Genomic DNA, 23,008 nt, shown 5'->3' with positions numbered 1-23,008 from the left:
TTGCTCATTTCAAGCAAACTAGGGTGTCATCAGTGCTTGACAATGGGTGGTCATCTTTTTTCATGATTTTGTTCAGTTGTCAATAGTCAACACAGAAATGTCATGTGCCATCTTCCTTCTTCGCAAGGATGACAGGAGGAGACCGAGGATATTCTGAATGTTCGTTGATGTCATCTTGCAGTATCTTTTCCACTTCCAGATTATCTGTCATTCATCTAGCAATGCCCTATAAGAGCACTGGCTAGTTGTCGGATGTTGCCAAGTGTTGATATCATGTTCTATTGTGGGTCACTGTGTCTTCCTATTTTCCACTCTGGATTTGAAGGCACCTGAAAATTGTCACAGGACAGCTAACACTTACTGACATTGTGTCTCCCTCACATCAGATTGGAACTTCCTCCCCTGCATAGTCTGCATTGGTAGCACAGCAAGATTCTTCCTCAATGACACTAAACTGCTCTTCCTGGACTGCATCCTCCTTTTCCATGCACATGCCTCTACAAATGAGTTGCAGCTGCTCATGACAATTAGTGATCCACAGTTCTCCTTAATCACTTGTAATTCTTATGCTTGCCACTGGCATGTAGATTTATTTTGTGAGCCTGGGTCGCTTTTTACAATTGACAAATGCTTCACAGTTTAACTGAACATCCAGATAGACAATTGGTACTTGTCATGTTCATGACAGCAGGATAACTCCTTCAACAGCAAATAACCGCTCAGAGTAATCTTTGTTATGCATGCTTGTTGGAATGACTCAGATCTTCCAAAGCCAATGACTGCTTTTGATACCTGCACGAAGTCCCATTTAAGAACAGTATTACAACTACATTCTGTTAAAATGACAATTTTGAAGGGCTGTCTTCCATTTTTTTTTTTCAATACATATTGCTATCAACTGGATGTATTGCCCACTTTCAGCTTCCAGCACAATTGCTTACATATCACAGAGCATAGTCTTGTTTAGCCGGTAATGATAAGCATTTTATATTAAAGAAAAGGAAGTCCCTGAGTTGACTAAAGCCCACACAGCTCGGGCATAGATGATGATGCCTTTGAGGTTTCCTGACATCTTTGTAACTGCCATCCCTGGAGTATTTTCATCTGAGGCATTCTCACCTCCACAGGTGGTCACCTTGCTTAATTCCCCTGAATTTGGTGGCTAGGATATGGCAAGGGGGAATGGCTACAGCATTTTGTGAAGTGACCTCATCCTGGCTATGGTGATGGGATTCATCCCACAGGTTGTCAGTAATCAGTCGCAGATGACTGGGTGGATGGAATTATTGTAATGGTTGGCATCTGGTGGTGTCTTCTTTCTCTGCAGTAGTGTGCTTTGTGTCTAGGATGTCCACAATGGAAACATACCGGTGTGTTGCCCTCCTTATCCCAAATGTCTGTTCTTCTGTGAGGAAGTATATTTGGCAGAGGAGTTGGTTGTGTCTGCATTTGTCAGATATTGGGCTGTGATTTGATAGTTGTGACATAAGTCCAAGTTGGTCAAGTCCACTCTTACTGGTGTGTTCAATTGGCAGCAGAGATTAGTGCCAAAGACTAATACACCTCTTCTTCTTCAACATTTTCTATTACCTCCTGATGTATGAGGTGAACATTGATGGCTACTATCTCTTGCATAGTCAGTGTAGCAGTTCTAACTGTCTAAACTGTTGTATCTCTTTTCTTATTGCCTGGAATACAAGAATGGCGAAGTCATCGTGGTCTTCTACAATTGCCATATGCATCACATTCTTCTTTTGTACAGTTATTTTCTGTTGCATTTCCTTAACATGTTGCACCACATGATGAATTGCTTGGTTGTTTTATGTCTTTTACCAGAAGAGCCTGGTATATGTCTTCTGCAGTCCTTTCATCAAGTGTGGGATTTTGTTGGCTTCTGTCATATTTGGATTCAGTACATGGCAATTAGGACAAATATTCTCTATGTAAGGCTGTATCATTTCCCCATGATGTTGGGCCTTGTTCTTCAATTGTTCTTCCACTAAGTGGACTTGCTGCTGGTTATCATCAAATGGTTTCTTCATAGTGGCCTGGAATTTGTCCCAGCTAATGAATAAACAACTACTGGGATATGCCATCCAAGTAAAAGTACACATTTGCCAAACACATTTCATCCCACTTGTGTCTGATGACTTGGTTGAATCCTTTCAGCTATTTCATCAGGTCCTGATCAGCATCTCTGGAAAACTTTAATAAATACCTGATATGCAGTTGACTTATTGCTGTTCTTGGGTCCATTGGTCTCCTGACTATATAGATTTTTGGAATGATGTAATGCTTGTAGTCTTGTTCCTGCCCATGTAGGTGATGACTTTTATGTTGCCTAATTCAAGCCACAGTGATGTAGTACACAGCATCTCCCAGAACAGATAAACACTAAATAACAAGTAAAAGCTAGTGATTGAGTTTTAACTGGCAGCCCATGGCATGCCAGGCTGTAATGCTAATTTCTATGCCACAGTGCATTTATTATTTGTTTATTATCATCCCAATGATCACATTTGTGATATAGGATTTGTCAGGATACATTTTAACAACTATATAATATCTTTACAAAATTTTTATCTAAGCTGAATTCATATGAATCTATCTTATGTTTAATACAATATACAACTAATAAGTGTTTTTATAACATAATTTCTTATGTGATTGACAGACATATTCACTGATGTAATTTCATTTGTCACATTAACTTAAACATATATTCTTATACAGTTGCGCAGAGATATTCACTTATGCTGTAATAACATTTGTCAAGCATGTGCTTCTTTATATTCTAATATAGTTGAGCATAGAAATTCACTTACACTGTAATAACATTTGTCAAGCATGTGATTCTTTATAACAGTTTTAAATTTATCCTCATTTTCCAGCTCTTTGATATGTTTTGGTAGTGCATTAAAAAGTTTGATGCCTTGATTACATACATGTTTCTGACTTCGGGTCCTTGTTACAGCTTGTATGTGGAGATCTTTACATTGCCGTGTATCGTAATTATGGCAGTCTGTATTGGTTTCCATTTTGTCCTGATTTCTTTTGATCACCAACAGACATTTCAGAATGTATAATGATGGAATTGTTAAAATTTTCAATGCTTTAAAAAGGGGCCTACAATGTGTTTGAGGTGGGCTCTGGGTCATTATCCGAATAGCGCGTTTTTGTAATTTGGAAATCTCATTTAAATGACAATTTGTTTTTCCCCAGAATACTATCCTATAGGATGCAATGGACTGAAAATAGCCAAAATATACTAATCTGGTACAGTCATTACTACAAACTGTTGAAATTATACTAAGTACAAAACATGCTGAATTTAGTTTTAGTGCTAAGCTCACCACATGGTCCCTCCAGTTAATCTTCTCATCAATGTGCATACCCAGGAATTTTGCACACTGTACTCTTTCAAGTTGTTTACCCTCCATGGTGGGATATAGGTCGTCATGTTCACTTATTTTTCCATATTGCACATAATTAGTTTTTTTGCATTCAATGTTCATGCAGTGTCCATGCAACACATATCATGGAAAAAAGGAAATGTTTGTACATTAGTAATCAGGCTTATAACCAGTTTGATATGGCATGCCATTACTTCCTCTCCTATGCTGACCTCTTCAGCTCAGAGTGGTACCTGCTCCCAACTATCTCAATTATTTGTTGGATATATTCCAGTCTCTGTCTTTGTCTACAGTTTTTACCCTCTATAGCTTCATCAAGTACTATGGATGCTATTCCTGTTGTCTTAAAACATGTCCTATCATCCTGTTGCTTCTTCTTGTCAATATAAATGTTACTTTCCTCACAGATTCTGCAGAGGTCCTCCTCATTTCATATCTTCTCAATCCATCTACTTTTCAACAACTTTCTATACATCTCAAACACTTCAATTCTCTTCATTTCCAGTTTTGCACAGTACATGAATCACTATGATAGAGTGCTGTGCTCGAAAAATACTTTCTCAGACATTTCTTCAGCAAATTGAGGTCAATGTTTGATAATAGTAGACTTCTTTTTAATTAGAAATGCCCTCTTTGCCTGTGCTAGTGTGTTTTTCATGTCCTCTTGCTTCATTTGTCACATGTTAGTTTGCTTCGAGGGTAGTAGAATTCATTCTCCTCATCTACTTGGTTGTCACCAGTTTTGATGTTAAGTTTATGATTAAGTTCATGTTTGCTAATCCTCACTACTTTTGCCTTTCTTTGGTTTACCCTCATTCGATATTCTGTATTTATTAGGCTGTTCGTCCACAACAGGTCCTGTGATTCTTCACTATTACTGAGAATAGCAATGTCATCAGTGAGTATTGTCGATGATTGACTTTTGCCCTGATTTTTAATCCCCCTCTTGAAAGCATTACTTTATTTCTGAAGTTGAAAACTGGAACTACACCCACAGGGCCCTCCCATGTATTATCTATTGATCAAACTGCCTCAAACTAAAAAATGCTCAAGACTTGCATACTTCTGACTTTGTGATCCATCAGACTCTAAGCTACTGGTATGTAAATAAAACTGATTTCATTTTCAAACTAACATTGTGCTAAATCCGTTGCCTAATCTAAAGCTGGTAACAGCAGGTCTCATTCAGGTTTTCTTCTGGTATTGACAGAATTTTGTCTGCCCAATCACCTACCGTTCCCCATATACCCACTGACCAGCCACAAAGGAACACCCCTCATGTTCACTGCCAGGGTTTGACTGTGATGAATAGCAGCTAGCTCTAAAAGTAGAAAAATGTAAGGTAATAAAGGTGAGTAGAAAAACCAAACCTGTAATGTTCAGATTCAGCTTTAATAATGTCCTGCCTAATACAGTGGGGTCGTTTAAATATCTAGGCATAACATGACAGAGCGTCCACCCCTGATAGCTGATTGATCAGCACGACAGAATGTCAATCCTAAGGGTCCGGATTTGATTCCCGGCTGGGTCAGAGATTTTCTCTGCTCAGGGACTGGGTGTTGTGTTGTCCTAATCATCATCATTTCATTCCCATCGACACACAAGTTGCCAAAGTGGCATCAAATCGAAAGACTTGTACCCAGCGAATGGTCTACCTGATGGGAGGCTCTAGTCACACGACATTATTATAACATGACAGAGCAATACAAAATAGAAAGAGCATTTGAGGATTGTGGCAGAGAAGATAAGAAGTTGGCCTTGGTTTATAGGAAGAATTATAGGAAAGTGTGGATTATCTGTAAATGAGAGCACATATAGGATGTTAGTGTGAACTATTCTTAAGTACTGCCCAAATGTTTGAGATCCACAACAGCTCACTGTAAAGGAAGACATCAAAGCAATTCAGAGGCAGGTTGCCAGGTTTGTTACCAGTAGGTTCAAACAATGGAGATGCTTCGGGAACTCGAGTGGGAATCCCTGGAGGGAAGGCAATATTCTTTTCAAGAATCACTATTGAAAAACTTTAGAGAACTGGCATTTCAAGCTGGCTGCAGAACAATTCTACTGCCACTAACATTCATTTTGTGTAAGGACCATAAAGACGAGAAATTATGGCTCATACAGAGGCATAAAGACAGTAGTTTTTCCCTCACTCTATTGGCAACTGGAACAGGAGATGAGATGACCAGTAGTGGTACATCGAACCCTCAACTATACACATATGGTGGCTTGCGGAGTGTGTATGTAAATGTAGGTGAAGATATGTGGGCGTGATGACTAAGAAGCTGTCTGTGTGCATGAATGGCCACTGCCAAACTGTGACCAAGAGACAGCTTGACCATTGACCACCTAGCCGCTGAGCACACAACAACACAGTTTTCTTGACTTCATTGACTTCACAGAATTTGCCATCTGGATTCTTCCCACCAACACCAGCTTTTCGGAAATACACAGGTGGGAGGTCTCCCTACCACCTTCATTCGTGTAATCCTCCTTACCTCAGCATTCGCTGTCCTCTGCTGCCACTTAGTCCTATACACATTTTCTCTCCCACTAGCACACCTGCATAGTCCTTTCCCTTTCTTTATATCTCTCCTCTCCATTGCCAGCCCAGTGCCCCCTAACGGCCTACTATCCTGTCCCTGCCACATCCCTGTACACTCCAAAAGGCAGCACTAGCATATGAAGAGCTTACTCGAATAGCTGTTAGTATCTAGAAATATTTTTTCAGTGTGTCTGTCAGTAACTTAACACTTATGTGATAAGTAGCAATATATCCATTTCATGTTTATTTTCTTTTTTTTTAAGTGGTGTACTGATTATGTCATCCTGGTGAAAAAAAAGACTTTAAAATATTTCAATATCTGAGGGAAAACATTTTTCTTTCTTTGTTGGTATTTGTGCTGCCCTCAGACAATGTTGAAATTTAGTAGATGATTTCTTGTATGCTAAAATATGACCCCAGTTATTTTAATTGTAGCGTGCATCTATCATTCTGCAATTAATTAATGAACTACATTGTTACAGATACTGGATCTATCTGATGCACTGCTGTCTAACAACACGGTAGTTGGCTGTCCACAGACAGATGCTGCATGTCACTCTTTAGATTGTTCTGCTCATGGGACATGCCAAGCTGACCTTACAGATGAATCACCTTGGTGTTTGTGTGATGGCGGGTGGACTGGGCATAGTTGCTCTGAGCCCACACAGCCAGTCACATTCCTGCCTCATAGCTACATAAAATTTGCTCTTTCCTTTGAAAGTGACAATTTTTCAACATCCGTACAGCTTAGGTTCCGAACAGAGGAGCCAGAAGGAGAGCTGTTTCGTCTTTCTGACCAATACACAAATGAATATGCCATCCTTGAGGTATGCTGCTAATGTATCAGCACATATAATTATAACAATGAAAACAATCAATTATTGTGAAATTATTTAATTGGATAGATCAAAAATCTACTCACCAAGTGGCTGCAGAACACATGCATAAAAGACTGTTGTGATTGCAAGCTTTCGGAGCCCATGGCTCCTTCTTCAGGCAGAAGGGTTGAAAGGGAAGGAAGAAGGGTGAAGGAGAAGTACTGGAGAGGCCTAGGAAACTTCCTTCCCTTTCAACCCTTCTGCTTGAAGAAAGAGCCACTGGCTCCAAAAACTTGCTAACTATGGCAGTCTTTTATGTGTGTATTCTGCTGCTGCTTGGTGAGTATATTTTTTATCTAATAAAATTAAAAAACTCATATAATTACATTAATAAAATACTTGTAAACTTATGTGGTGAAGTAATTCTGAGAAATAATGGCTACCTGCATTCAGTGGATGTGTTATTGCATAACAACATAAGAGAACCAGCTTTAGGTGAATGCCGTGTATTTTGCAAAAAGCTGCTGTAAGGTGAAATATATATTCTGTTACTGTTTATAATAACACTGTTATAGTGCTTCAACATTTCTGTTTCTTAAAAAATGTCTTAAATAATGCATATTGAGTTACCTAAACATCTTGCTTCCTTGCTGAGACTGTTGGTGGGTAACAGCTGACATCGTGCGCTATGTGATCAACAATATCTGGACAACAGGCTGAAAATGACTTAGAAGTCCATAGTGCCCTCCATTGGTAATGCTCAAATTCAATATGGTGTTGGTATACCCTTAGCCTTGATGACAGCTTCCACTCTCGGAGGTATATGTTCAGTCAGGTGCTGGAAGGTTTCTTGGGGAATGGCAGCCCATTCTTCATGGAATGCTGCACTGAGGAGAGGTACCGATGTCAGTTGGTGACACCTGGCATGAAGTCAGCATTCCAAAACATCCGAAAGATGTTCTATTGGATCCAGATCAGGACTCTGTGCAGGCAAGTCCATTACAGGGTTGTTATTGTCATGTAACCACACTGCCACCTGCCACAGATCATGCATTATGAACAGGTGCTCGATCGTGTTAAAAGATGCGATCACCATCCCCGAATTGCTCTTCAACAGTGGGAAGCAAGAATGTGCCTAAAACATCATTGTAGGTCTGTGCTGTGATTGTGCCATGCAAAACAACAGGAGGTGCATCACACCATAACACCATTGCCTCCGAATTTTACTGTTGGCACTACACATGCTGGCAGACAACATTCACCGGGCATTCACCATGCCCTTCCATCGGATTGCCACATTGTGTACCAGATTTGTCACTCCACACAACCTTTTTCCACTGTTCAAATGTCCTATGTTTACACTCCTTACACCAAGTGAGGCGCTGTTTGGCATTTACAGGCATGATGTGTGGCTTATGAGCAGCCACTCGACCATGAAATCAAAGTTTTCTCACCTCCTGCTTATCTGTCATAGTACTTGCAGTGGATCCTGATGCAGTTTGTAATTCCTGTATAATGGTCTGGATAAATGTCTGCCTATTACACATTACGACCCTCTTCAACTGTAGGCAGTCTCTATCAGTCAACAGGGCAGATCAGCCTGTACGCTTTTGTGCTGTATGTGTCCCTTCACGTTTCCACTGCACTATCACATTGGAAACAGTGGACCTAGGGATGTTAAGCAGTGTAGAAATCTCATTTACAAACTTATGACACAAGTGACATCCAGTCACCTGAACACGTTCGAAGTCCGTGAGTTCCACAGAGTGCCCCATTCTGCTCTCTCACGACATCTAATGTCTACGAGCATATGGAGTACATGGCAGTAGGTGGCAGCACAATGCGCCTAATATGAAAAAAGTATGTTTTTGACACTCTCTGGATACTTTTGATCACATAGTGTATATGTAACTCAGGTGATTTTATCAGTAGACTGGGAGCTCTTCCTCTAGGCAGTTCAGAGTGTTTTGTTAGTTTTGATGTAGTATCACCCTTTACAGAGGTCTCTCCCTCACAGAGTATTTGGCACTTCAGTGAAACCCTTATTTTATGTTTTCGTGCAGTCCAGACTTTAAAAATGCAAAATTGAGGAAAATGGAGAATTGAAGAAAATGTTAAAACTCACCAACATGTGAGTAAAACCACATGTAATTGGCAAATATGATTAATAGTCGCAGTCCTCTCCAATACTTTGTGTAAAACCTATCTAAGTGGAGGAAATTAAAAGTACAATACGATGTTCCTGTAATAATTTGTGATAATGGATTTCATCAGTTCTTAAAAAATCACAGATGTGTAACAGCAAGTAAAAATTCATACAAAAATTGAAATTGGTAACTGTACCATTTTTCCAACATGATACAACCACAAATTATACGTTCAAAATATGCGTTTTTGAGAGATCATCCTTTGTGCTCACCCGGAAAAAAGCAAAACTTGATGAACATGGTGAATTAAACCAAAAACAGCACAGCAGCTAAGTGATTAAACCATAAGCATAAATACGGACATCTGCTTAATGAAATTCTTTGCCGCCATTGCTGTTATTGTTTAATGCTTTTCTTATGAGCCGCACTTCATATGCTCACCACTATTAAAGTGTTGTTTTAGTCTTTATGAGGCAAATGAGACGTAAAAATCTGAGTTTTCTTCCCCAGTTAACATTACAAGCTTGTTAGAAGTTGGCTCAGTGAATTTCTGTACACTGTGTAAAATGTAAATTTGAAAGAAAGCTTAGGTGCTAAAGTTTACTTCATGCCCTTTGTCAATGCTGCCAGGCTTTACAATCTACAGTGTTTGGTGTGTGTGGTGCAAATTATATACATGAGTAGTGTATGTAATTGTTGCAACTGTGTCACATTGGATTTGAACACAAAAGTCTTTAAAATGTGCTATCACAAAACCCTTGTACTATTTCTCTGTGGCATCTCTGTCATACATAGCACATCATGTGCATGAAAAATATATTTTCAGCACTTCACAAAATGCTTTAATCCCTACTTGCACTTTCGCCACTGAATAGCCACTCCCCTCTCCACACATAGAGTAGGTTAGCTTATTTTATGTGTGTTAGTGTTGTATGGTAGCTGCACTGCCTATTGGGTGACTTAACAAATCGCCAGTCAATAAGAGTTCACTAACTGGAAATGGGCAATGTTTCCTCAGTTATGACTGAACATATTCTTTGAGACTCAGTGTTTGAATTTAAAAGGTTGACGATTGATGTTCTTGCTGAATACAGTACAATGGAAATACATGCAAAAAGATGAGACTGACTTACACGTGGCACAGGAAAAGTTGGTGGCTGGGCTCCTTCATCACATATTGGCTTAGTTCGAACACTTCGTGTCAACTATCTTGTTTTCCTTTACTGCTGCAACCTAGCAGTAGTCGTATCATAATTGTGCAGTGAAGCTAAATGTTGCAAGCTGTGTTGGCAACACTGATTGCTGATTACATCAGCATTTCCTCTCTCACATCTTCCCTCTTCACAATGGGCTAAAATATTCCCTTAATTCCTCCAACATCCATGTCATGTCTTTTGAACCACTTATAACTTGTACAACCACATCAACTGTCAATAGAAAGAAAACGGGACAAAGTCAAGCAAGGCTTCGAGTAAGAATGCAAAATTGGGGAATTTTTAGCATTATTATTATTTATTTATTTATTTATTTATTTTCACAGGAGCTATGAATTTATGTCGTAGACTCACAAAAAAATGTAAAACAGGAGAATGTAAAATGGAGGTTCCATTGTAATTAGTAATAAATTTCAGCAGACAACACTGCTTCCTTTTGGCATGCTCTTTCTTCAATTTATTTTTTATCCAACCAATAATTTTTTGAACAAACTGATGGGTCACCAAGGATAACCCCCTTTTCATAAGGTGGCCAACTTCTCAGGGAGGATTTTGAAGAGAGAGCACTGGAATCAGCAGTCTTCAAACCAACTGTATTTTGGAGGCATGTAGAAAATACTTTCACAATGTTGCCTCATGGAGTAAATAGGAGTTTTTACATCACCTGAACTCCATTCAAAAGAGCATTCAGGTCTCTACAGAAATGAATAAAGATGGTTTTCTGCCTTTGCTCTCTGAGGCATTCACTTTATCAGAAGCCCACTAACACATGTTTGTATTTGCAGTAATTGAGTTGATGTCACCCCTTGCAAACTATGAGTCTTTTAAGACTTGCACACACAGTTCCAGATCCATAAAAATTGCTTAAATAATTCACCCACCTAAAAACCATTGTTCAGAGAAATTGGATATTATGGCCCCTAAATTAATAGGACACTGTAAGTTAAAGGCAAAAACCTGGAAGCAGATAAAGAGGATAGTGTGTCAGCAGAATCACTAGCTTGTCTTTCCTTTGTTGGCAATGTTTCATTCAAGATAGGTAGAATCCTCCAGAAGTTTCAGGTTAAACTGGTTTTCTACCCCCTGGGGTCAGTGAAGGATGGTTTGTTATCACAGAAGACTGGAATCTACAAAATGCCTTGCCAGTATGGTACATCCTATGTTGGTCAGACTAGGTGCACCAGGCAAGAACACTGCACTGAACATGAATGCTGCACTGAACATCGATGTTGCTCCTGCCTTGTGCAAACAACCAAGTCTGCTACTGCTGAACATTGTATCTTCCACTGGATATTCAGTGGCATAAGATAAATTTATAATTTTAGCCATAACAACAGTATTTTGGGACTCCATTGTTAAAGAATCTGTGGGGAAATTTGATGAGCCATGATAATGGTTACTGATTTGATAATGTGTAGACCCAATCATTTCCACAATTTTCACCCCTAAAGAAGGCACAGTACACCAATGGCTGTGATGAGCAACAATCCTGGGACAGTAGAGTTCTGCAATTCCACCACCAAGAGCACTGCCTTCTAGGTAGTGTGGTCAGTATGTAACCACTGTCTTAATGCATGTGTAGACTACGTATAATACACTAACAAATTGTGGGACAGTGGGAGTCTCCAATGGCTCACCTGAAGATGACTGGCAAGTGCCCATTCAAAATACCACAGATGACAACTGGCAGCAAGCCTGAAACTTTTTTAAACATTCAGTCAGCTAGTAAAATTTTTAAATTCACAGAAATTTAATTGTGATGACTGACTGGAATTTGATGGTAGGACAAGGAAGGAAGGCAAAAAACAGGAGAATATGGACTGTGGAAAAGAATAACAGGTGAAGACAATCGTTGGGATTTTGCACAGAGTGCAATTAAATCATTGCTAACATCTGGTTTAAGAATAATCAAAGAAGATTCTATGCATGGAAGAGATGTAGAGACATCAGATATTCCAAAGAAATTATGTAACGGTAGGTCAAAGTTTCAGAAACCATAATCTTCTGATTACGCTGGCACAATCTCTGGAAAGATCAGTCGACTCCAGCAAAAACATGGCACTCAGTGGTCTTTACTCCTATTAGCAAAAAGATACAAAGTCTCCTTTGTATTGTTAAAGATGATCTTGGTCTCCAGAAATTGGATGTGTGTTTCATTTCCAAGCAAATGTGACCAGTCTTATTGTGGGGCATAACATTAGAACAGTGTTCAAATGTGAGTCCATGTTCCTGAATATGCAGTGCAGTGTGCCTCCTGAATGAGCAGCAGGCAGGATGTAATGTGGTGTCATGGAGTTACAAGCTTCCTCAATGCGATATTAGATGTCATGTTCCATTAGGCTGCCAACTGTTGCCTTACACCGCCATATACACAGCAGGTCAAACCACACAAACAAATCGCATTCAGTGTGCCACAGATACTGACACCAAATAAACATGGCTTGCATCTGACGAGTATACTGACATGTTGCTGATGCTCAGCAAATGCTGAAGTGATGCCAATGAAGCACAACCATGCCGTATGCTATGAGATATCCTGTTTGAAGAGCTCCAGCAGCCATTACACTCTTATGCGGTGATCAACAACTTTAGAAACAAGTAGTCTGAGAATGCATGGCAGTGACAGATGAAGACCAGCAAGAAGTGAAGAGATGGAGATGTTTCCATAGCTGCAAAACACCACAGATCCTCTGTCAGCTTAGAAGGTGTTGCTACAGTCACTGGTATCACCCTTACATCTGTATAGCTCGTAGTACTATCTGTCAGTGACACAGGAGCTGCATAGGAATATTTTCAATCAGAGAATTACTGTCTCTGAATGGGCTGTCCATAATTTCACTCTGAACCCTTACAAAGCATTAGGTTCTCCCATGAATCAACATTCACAAATTATGATGTAGTGAACCATCATAATATGGTTTACTGGGCCACAGAAAATCTTGGGTGGTTATGTCCTGTTGATTGTCAATGGAGGTAGTCCTTAAATGTGTTGTGTAGAATTCTTAGGGATGAAATCATCAATCCACACTACATCGTCATTACAAAAGGCAGAGCAGAGACACCACTGCGTGAAGTCAGGATAGCTGTTAGGAACCTGTGAAGTGTCAGCAATGCCAGTAAAACATTATTAGAGTTCAGTTATTTATTCACAATGTTAACAAGTCATCGTTCTTCTGTGGCAGCCTTGGCTGTTGCTAATTCAGCTGTATGTTGGAGTCTAGCTGATGTCCTATGAATCAGCTCACTGTTTGATGTCAGCAACCCTGGTGGCACAGCGGCTGCTGATGAGCAGTACGGCAGCTCCCCAGCATGAAATGGTTCTCACACTCTGGCTGCAGAGTGTCCTCAGTCCCTCTACAAATTCTACAGTGACCCTTGATGACCCATCCGCAATATACCTGGTGTCAGTAGTCATGTGGTCGGTTGGTCTCCTCACTACTCCTGGTGGGTTTCAGCACCCAAAGGCACCTGAGCGTTGAACAGGAACGTGGGTCCCAAGAGGCCCTGTTGCTGGCTTCTGCATTGAAGTCGTATTGGCAGTACTATGGGACATGATGCTGCTGAAAGACACTCAGTTTCCCCATCAGTAAATCGTAGGTGGCAAGTGGCATGAAGCTCATCCAGTGAAGGCCATCACCTTAGCACACCTTTGGCTAATTCATAAACTGTGCTGGAGCATCTAAAACATAGATTCACTAAAGTATCATAATCATGGAATCGAGTGCTATTACTGTGAATGCCATCAACTCCAATGATCAACTCATGACAAGAGCTGGGGTATTTAAAGGGAGCAAATGTAAGGCTGTGATGCAAAACTCAGTTTGTAGTGACTGAATGTGTGCTCCTTGTTCTGCTACATTCACTTAATAGGCTGTTAACTGCTGTTTTAGTTCCTGACTAAGTGCTTTCATGAAATAGATAACATTTTCTTGCAACATGCTTACAAACTGACAAGTATGCTTGTCTCACTTCCTTAGGTTTTCCATCACCTTTTCTACTGAATGCTTATTCCTTCCTCAGCAGACCACATCGTGACTTGACCTACTTGTGACATAATAGCTTGCTTCCTGCTTCAGCCTCTGTCTCTGGCATGACCTGAATTTGCCTGAGGCAATGTTAGTGAGTTTTAATAAGAAAATTTCTGATTTCTACTCATTTCTATTTTGTACCGTAAAACAGGTGAAATGTATCAAGCTTTTACTGTTGACAGTTTAGGTACTCTCCTTGAAAATGTTCCTCTAGACATTTAAGGCCATTTGTGGATATAGCACAATAGTCACCCAGCCATTTTGCATGTGATGTTGTGCAAGGACAGAACAGCACTTTTCCTGGAAGATGGTTGCGATGCCATGGCCCTCAGGAATGGCACACACTGTCCACTAATTTAACGCTAGCAGGTTTCTTTTTGTGGGAGTCCCTAAAGAATTGTATTTATGTCACTAAACGCACAACCCCAAATGACTTCAAATGGCGCATCAAGAAAGCTTGTCACTCCATGAGACCAACGACGTTACATCTTGTCTGCATATCGTTTGAAGGCACATTATGTTGCACACTCAGAAGCCTGGGACACATTTGAACACCTCACTTAAATCAGCATTCCACTACCAGAGCATCCATCAGAACACAGGCAGCTAGTGTGTACAGCATGTTGCATCCACTCCTAACACTTCAAAGGTTTCTGTATCCCAAATTAAACATGATAGAAATGAGATTTACAATGATTTGTACACAGATGTTTTAAATACATCAGCTACATGATTGAAAAACCTAATGTTCTGTTTACGAAACTGTATCTCATTGCTCTGGAAAAGAGCTCAGTAAAATACGTTCATAGCCCCCACAGAAAGTGTAACATATCCTATGTGGACCTATCTCAATAAATATTTCTCTCACCTATTGTTTTGTAAGTTACATAGGCATCCACTTCATCTGGAACACCCTGTATGCTAATCTAGATTGTTAACTTGTCAGATGCTGATTAACCTTTTAATGTTGAGACCCATCATGTGGTGTGTCACTGAGAGTGTGTACTCACTGTGAGGCCTGTTGTACAATGGGCCAATGAAAGTGTGCCCACACTATGAAGTCTGTTACATGACAAACCAGTGAAATCATATCCTCACTATGAAACGAAACAAAATTTTTAAGCTATAAAATATTATCAATGTAGAATCATGAAATGTAACCAGGAAAATGAAAGTTTCAGTTCCTTCCTGCTCTTCTTTCGTTTTCTGATGACTGAAATCAATTCCAGTCAGATCTGTACTAAAAATAAAACAGTTGTGTCTGTGTGTTTGTTTGAACATGTTTCTCCAAACCTACTAGATAAATTTTCATGGGGTTGTTGCACGTAACTTGAGGATAGCTTTGGTCACTCTGTAGGCTTTATTTCATTAAAATCAGATCATGGGAAAAAATATATCCATATATTACAGAAATGTATGTACTTTACACATTTCCTCTGAAACCACTGAACCAATTTCAACCAAACTTCCTACACATATCACTTACTGCCTGGAAAGAATCACTGTGATGATAAGAACAACCTATCTATTGAAGGAGTGGGAGTGAAAGGGAATACAGGCCACAACACCTATACTTTATTCATCCATTATTTGAGAATGAGAGCACTTACTGACTTTCAACAAACTTTACACATAATTTCAAACCTTTAAAAAACCATTTCTCCCTTACAACCACCACAAAATGACGAAAGGAAAAAGTTCTTCACTTACTAAATTTTCACAGTTCATGCAGTAAAACTGTTGCATCAGGCATGACATTTTAATTTAATACTTCTTTGCTACTAACTATATATGTGCCACATTTTGCTGGCTGTGTTCACACGTGCTACTGAATGTATCAAGATTATGTCATTGTACTGACTGATAGTTCAGGACATGTGATGTCATAAACACTAAGATGCATGAAAGACTGCCACAACATGCATGACATTTACATTTATTATTTCTTTACTGCTAATTACACTCGCAACACATTTTGCAAACAGAATCCAGATAATTACATTCATATTGGGTCTCCAGCTAGAACATAATGTCATCTTGACAAGTATCCACATATGTCACTGAATGCACAAACAAAATTATGTCATTGTACAACACATAGTTCAGGAGATATGATGTCATAAACATTGAGCTGGATGAAAACTAAATTGATTTATTGTTAAAAATTGACAAGGGCAAATATCCAAAAGAAGATGATGAAATTGTTTTGTCTGGTATGTGGCATATAATATTTTCATCTCAAGACCTTATAATACATTAGAATGTGTGTAGCACAAGATACTTATTGATTTGAAGAATATTATGCAAATTAAAGAAAAATAATTACTCTTGGAAAAGCTATTTACTGTAACTTTTTAACTTTATCATACTTGCAAAAATGTTTTATTGATTGATACGGGCAACATGGTACATTTCAGAGTAATGAATACAATGCTTTGCAGTCTTCAATGTGTTGAATCCATACTTCAACATTATTTGTTGCTTAGTGTATATGTTAACAAAAATAATCAATTTGTGACACAATAATGTAATTAGATAGATAAAAAATTTACTCAGAAAGTGGTAGCAGGAGAACACACATATAAAAAATGTTTTACAGATAAATAAATGAATGGACTAGCACATAAGGTAGAAAACAGACAAACTTTGAGCAAGACAGATGAGAACAAAGACTGACATGAGGGTTACATAAGAAGGAATGATGGCCACTGGGCTAATACAATATGATGTAAATGGCTAAATAAAAAATCTACTCACCAAGTGGCAGCAGAAGAACACACATTTAAAAAAAGGTTTTACAGATAAATAAACGGACTAGGACATAAGGTAGAAAACAGATGACTGTGAATAAGACCGATGACAACAAAGACTGACAAGATGATTACATAAGAAGGAATGATGGCTACATGGGCTTATAAAAACGAAAATAATTAATTTTTGACAGTATAATGTAATTGGATTGATAAAAAATCTATTGACCAAGCAGCAGCAGAACACACATATAAAAAGTCCATTTGTTTGTTTATCAGCAAAGCCTCTTTTTATATGTGTGTGTCCTACTGCCACTTGGTGAGTAGATGTTGTATCTTTCCAGTTACATTATAATGTGTATGTTGTGTAATGTACAGATACTTCAATAGCATGATGCACAGCTGCTCGTACCTACTTATCCCCCTCTGTACACATTGTTAGGCAGCGATGTTGCTCATGCCAATGGCTCATGCATGGGGACAGCTTGGGAGGGGTGATAGTGGGGAGCTTATCATGAGCTATACTTTTCCAAATAGGCAGACACATGAGGGCAGCTGATGTTACAGCATGTGCAGTAGCTTACTTACTCACCATCACTCATCATAACAAACCTACTGACATGTGAGTGCAGCTGTGGGTAACAGCTAATTTATTAAAAATAAAGTAATGTTATAGTCAAAATAAATCATATGATAGTGTAATGACATATATGTATAATAAAATTAACCACCAATAAGAACTTAGATGAATAAAGACTCAACCATCCATCACATAATATGAAAAAAAAATTTTTCCTTGAGTGTAGGTGTATCTTTCTTTTCAGAATAGAGATATGTAACATGTACTCATCTTTGTAAGAAGAGATTGACAGCTACTTAACATAAAGAAGATGTGCTATGTTGTAGACAGGCACAATTAAGACACTTGCATAGAGCTTTTGGACACAGCCTTCACCAGCAAAAGAGAAACACACACCATTTACACACAAGCAAGCACACATTATGCACACATGACCGCCAACTCCAGCATCTTGGGCCAGAGCGCCATTCCAACCCGAGATGCTGGAGTTGGCGGTCTAGTGTGCATGATGCATGCTTGCTTTTGTGTATGAACGGTGTTTGTTTCTCTTTTGCTGATGAAGACTGTGGCCAAAAGCTCCATGTAAGTGTCTTCTGATTGTGCCTGTTTGCAACTTAATGTGTCTTCTTTATGGTATGTAGGAATCTACCTTTTTCTACATTGTTGATATTCCTATCTGGAGTTTCCATTGTTTGATGTACTCATCTTTGTTACATAACATTAATTCTATAGTTCATATGGAAAGAAATAATGTGCAATAACTTATAAATTAAAACATAACAGTGAACAGAAATACTTGCTTCAAACTTAGCCTGTGCTCGCCCAAAGTCTGGATCCAAAATAAGAGTGGGTGATACGTAGTTTATTTAGTGTTGTAATTATAGGAGACTGAAAACTTGCTAGTTGGGAGAGGGATAGAAAAAGAAATCAGTCACATCTTTATTGGAAAAAAAACCATGTACCTTTATATGATAAAATTAAAATATTTAACTGATTTCTGTTAATAGAACATAATAACATATATTACTGTATCACACGATGCAGTTTGTAATAGAATTTTATTCCTGTATTTATACTACTTATGTTCCACACCCTTCAATGCTTTTATTTGTGTATGCTGAGATTTAGTCAATGTGTCAGCAAGTTAGTGTGACTATAAATTAGTTTTACTATAAACATTTTCCTCTAGAATACTAACAATAAATTGCAGTCCCATGATTCAGGAATCAATTAATTAATTTTACGAGTTCTTCATAAGTAATATTTTTATATTTGAATTTATGGGGTTCTCAAGTATGCTGCCACCTGTCTGGGAAAACCATCTTTCATCAGAACCTAGAAAAACATACAATATACAGGGTGATTCACGAAGATATGCAAATATTTTAATATGTTATTTCACAAGTAAAACTAAAGAAAAAAGGTTCTTATAAACATAGGTCTGCAAATGTTTAGTTACATAGTTAAAGCTAATAAAAGATTTTCCCTGAAATTTAGCAGCTTCACTAATATGAAGCCATCAGAAAACCGTACGAGGTTAAAGTAAAGCACGATTTCCATTTATTTTGTTATTAGTGATCTGGTAAATCTGACAAAACATGTCCCAGATGTGTATCTGCAGTAGTTTTCCAGAACAACCAGAGAAGCAAAGAAAACTCATTTCAAGGTTAGGAAATGACTGAAACAACTCACTGATGGTTGCCAACAATGAAATAAATGTTTGTACATTCTTAATGGAAAGTAAAGAGATTTACCTGTATAAAAATCTTTGCTTCTCAGGATGTTCTGGAAAACTACTGCAGATACACGTCTGGGATATATTTTATTAGATTCACCGGACCAGTAACAACAAAATAAATGGAAATCTTGCTTTACTTTAATCTCATACAGTTTTGTAATGGTTCCATATTAGCAAAGTTGCTAAATTTCAGGCAACATATTTAATTAGCTGTAACTGTGTAACTAAACATTCTTTAGTTTTACTTGTGAATAACATATTAAAATATTTATATATCTTTGTGAATCACCTTGTGTATTAGTTAATTGTCTCTTAACTGTATTTATCATATTTATTTATTATATGCTTGTATTACACGTGAATTATTATTCCAGGAAATAGTATATATTTTTGTTTTATTTCAGAACAAAAATCTAGACTGATGTTGTAATGATCAGTGTTCAGAGGTGTAATGAGATATTACTTTGTGCCCTTTATTTTGTATCATAACCATATGTCAAAGCTGTAGAATAAATAAAATTAATGATAACCCTCTCACAATATACAAATGAAATAAGTTTTTAAACAAAATTAGACAGACAATTTGTAGATAACATTTTCTGTCTTTTTTTATTAAGTTACAAGCAACTGAAATTAACATTTTGATTTTTAAAATTGAAATGTTTCTTGCTTTCTCCAATTTTCTTCCCATTAAAGGAGTATAGCATATGGCTCTAGATTTAAATATTTACATGGTTGTTTTGCTGATCTAATTATTATTTCTTCTGTCATTGATCATTATGATGAATCCATCATTGATAGTAAAATTGATATGTTTTAGATAAAGCATGGAAACTTATATTTTAGATACAATTTAAACAGTAAACACAATGAAGAGAAATACATCTGCTTGTGTTACATATCTGTGGACGATGGTTACTGGCATACAGCAAAGGTAGGTCTAGCCAAGTTACATCTAAGATAGCATTAAAAAATTTGGTGTCTACAAATCATCTTCACACTGCACTGTAAATTAAATTATAGTTTAATGGAAATTTTAGGTTTCACGTTATGGTTCATCATCTGTTCTTCAGATAGATGATGGTGAATTCACATGACATAATCAGACATTACTTTTTGAGGGTCATCAGTGGCTGATAATTGATAAAAAGGAAGGTGTGCATGCTGGAGGAAGAGCAGAGTTCACAGGCATGAACTTGTTGGAAATTTATGGCGATTACAGAAATGGTAAGTGTTCAGCAAACTCACAATATTAAATTGTCATCCATTTATATTTCATTGTTCTCCGAAAACAAGGTTATTACTTTGCATTTGTTCCTGTTGTCAATCCATTTCCACAACCAATACAAAGTTCCTGGATTAATTAGCTAGAGTACTATGTACATCACTCAATGGGGCATTTCTGAACACAGATCTTTACTACAACTTTTCTATTTGTTTTCACACGTCAATTTCCATGTAAAATTTAATCATAGTGCTATTATGAGTCCAAATCAAATATTTTTTCTTTGAGCCGGTTTATGTTTCACCAGACTGTGTCATTCTTTTTCATGTTTGTTAATTTTGGGCAGTTACAGACGAAGTTACTGTAGCTCACATTTTTATATCAGGAATCTTGATCGTCAACAAATATGAATGTGGCTTAGAAGTGCACATGCTGTTGGCTTCAAAAATCATTTGAAAGTGATAATATAAACTATTTGTGATGGGCTAGGAGAGAACTTGGAATTCCACAATTATTTATAAATTCAACCTAAATATGTACAGACAAATCACAGCTTCAGTCTAAAAGTTAAAATTTTCATTACAAATGGCTCCAGTGCCCATTCTGGTGTCACAGAGTGGCACTCCGTCACCATTTCTCTTCACCATAATAATAGAAAAAGTGCTTTAAGTTGTATACCTGTATAAGGTCATGCCATTATTCCATATTGGCTAGTGTTCATGACATAATTCTCGTAAGAGACATTGAAAGAGAAATTAAGTTCCCACTCAAGAAGCTTAACTGAAGCCCTCAGAGGAACTGGTTTATAGTTCAGTGTCAACAAAACAAAATATTTAGTCATACAGTGTAGTTTTTCATGGTTGGTGTTTACTACAGTTAAAACTTTCAGTCTGGGAGATGGTAGTTGATGTCTACAACTATTCCTGACATTTTGCCTCCAATGGCAGGAGACATTTTCAGAGGTAAAACAGCAACTGCATGAAGAGCTCAAGAGTCCTCTGCATATATAGAGCTGCGTAGATATCACCATCATCTGTCACAGGCTGCCAATTGCATCATTATCTCTGCCTGGCCCCATTGTTACTCAGTCCAAGAACAGAGAAAGCCAGAGCTATTGAGGAATGTGGAAAGTTTTCCTCCTTCTTATTAACAAGACTATGGATTGCTTCAGGAAGCTGTTGGCCAACCATGTGGCTGAAATGATCTTTAGACTCACCAAGAAGATAAAAGAATACTTCAGAATGGCAAAAGATATATTACATCCACTAGTGGCACGTAGGATGTAAAATCAATGTAGGTTTGGACAACTATATGCTGGAACACAAAAAGAAGTCTTAACACCAGCCTAGCTCAACACAAAAGTAATTGTCATTTGAAACATATTTTGTTGGTGCATAAGTTTGTGGCAATATTGTTTTCATGTTGGTATTCTGGTTTCTATGAATTTATCAATTGATTGTCCTTCTTTATTTGTAGTTCATTGTTGTTATTTGTGTTTAGATATTATCCTTTTATCATTTGAAAATAGTGAGAGGAGCTGTGGATGCTATAAAACCGAGTTCCAAGTGGAGAAATTGGAACATTTCCAACATATTCTTCTGCTTGAATTCAGTAGAGGGATGACCACAGCAGAGGCAGCCAGAAACATTTGTGCCATGTATGAGGATAATTTCATTAATAGTTTTCTCATTTTAAGGAGGATAATTTAGACGTTAGTGACTCCCCACATTCAGGAAGAGCTTCAGGGCTTGATGAAGATTGTTTAAATGTGTTATATCTCAATGATCCATGTCATTGTGCTCAAGAACTGACAAATGTGATGAACTGTGATCATTCCACCATCATGCAACACTTCCATGCAGTGGAGAAGGATGAAAAATCAGGTGTATGAGTATTGCATGCTCTATGCCAAAATCATTAACATCAGTGGGTGGCCTTATGTGCATCTCTGATTTTTCATCATCAATTGGCTCATGAACAGTGTTAACCATTCCTATCCTGTATAATTACTGGTGGTGAGAAATGGTGTCTTTATGCTTACATCATGAAAAGAAAGAAATGGTTGATCCCAAACAAAGAGCAACAGCCCATACAAAGACTTTCACACATGCATAAAAGATAATGTTATGCATCTGGTGGAAAAAAGACTGTGTGTTGCACTACAGATTGTTTCCCCAAATTGCTGACATTTATTGTCAACAACTGAGATGTTTTGTAGACTCAGTCCAAGAACAACAACCAGGAAGACTGCGTGAAGTGCTGCTACTCCATGATAACACACACCCATATTCTGCTAGACTGACAAAAACACTATACTGGAGTTGAGTTCGGAAGTCATTCCAGCTTATTCACCTGATATTGTGCCCTCAGATTTTCACCTTTTCCACTCTCTACCAAACAACTTTCAAGAAACTTCCTTTCCATATGAAAATGTGCTCCGAACTTGGCTTGATGATTTCTTCACCTCACAATTATTACAGTCGCGGAATCAAAAATTTACCCCAGCATTGGCAGACTGTTGTAAATAGTGAAGGAAACATATTATTGATG

General features: G+C 37.9%; 1 pseudogene; it reads left to right on the top strand.

Moving 5' to 3' along the window:
• LOC126416928 (neural-cadherin-like) overlaps window positions 1–23,008 on the top strand; it is a 275,218-nt pseudogene that overhangs the window by 190,398 nt on the left and 61,812 nt on the right.

This window comes from Schistocerca serialis, chromosome 8, assembly GCF_023864345.2.
Source record: "Schistocerca serialis cubense isolate TAMUIC-IGC-003099 chromosome 8, iqSchSeri2.2, whole genome shotgun sequence".
In the NCBI taxonomy this organism is placed as follows: Eukaryota; Metazoa; Arthropoda; class Insecta; order Orthoptera; family Acrididae; genus Schistocerca; species Schistocerca serialis.
The sequence above is the reverse complement of the archived record's forward strand: the minus strand, read 5'-3'. Positions and strand labels throughout refer to the sequence as shown.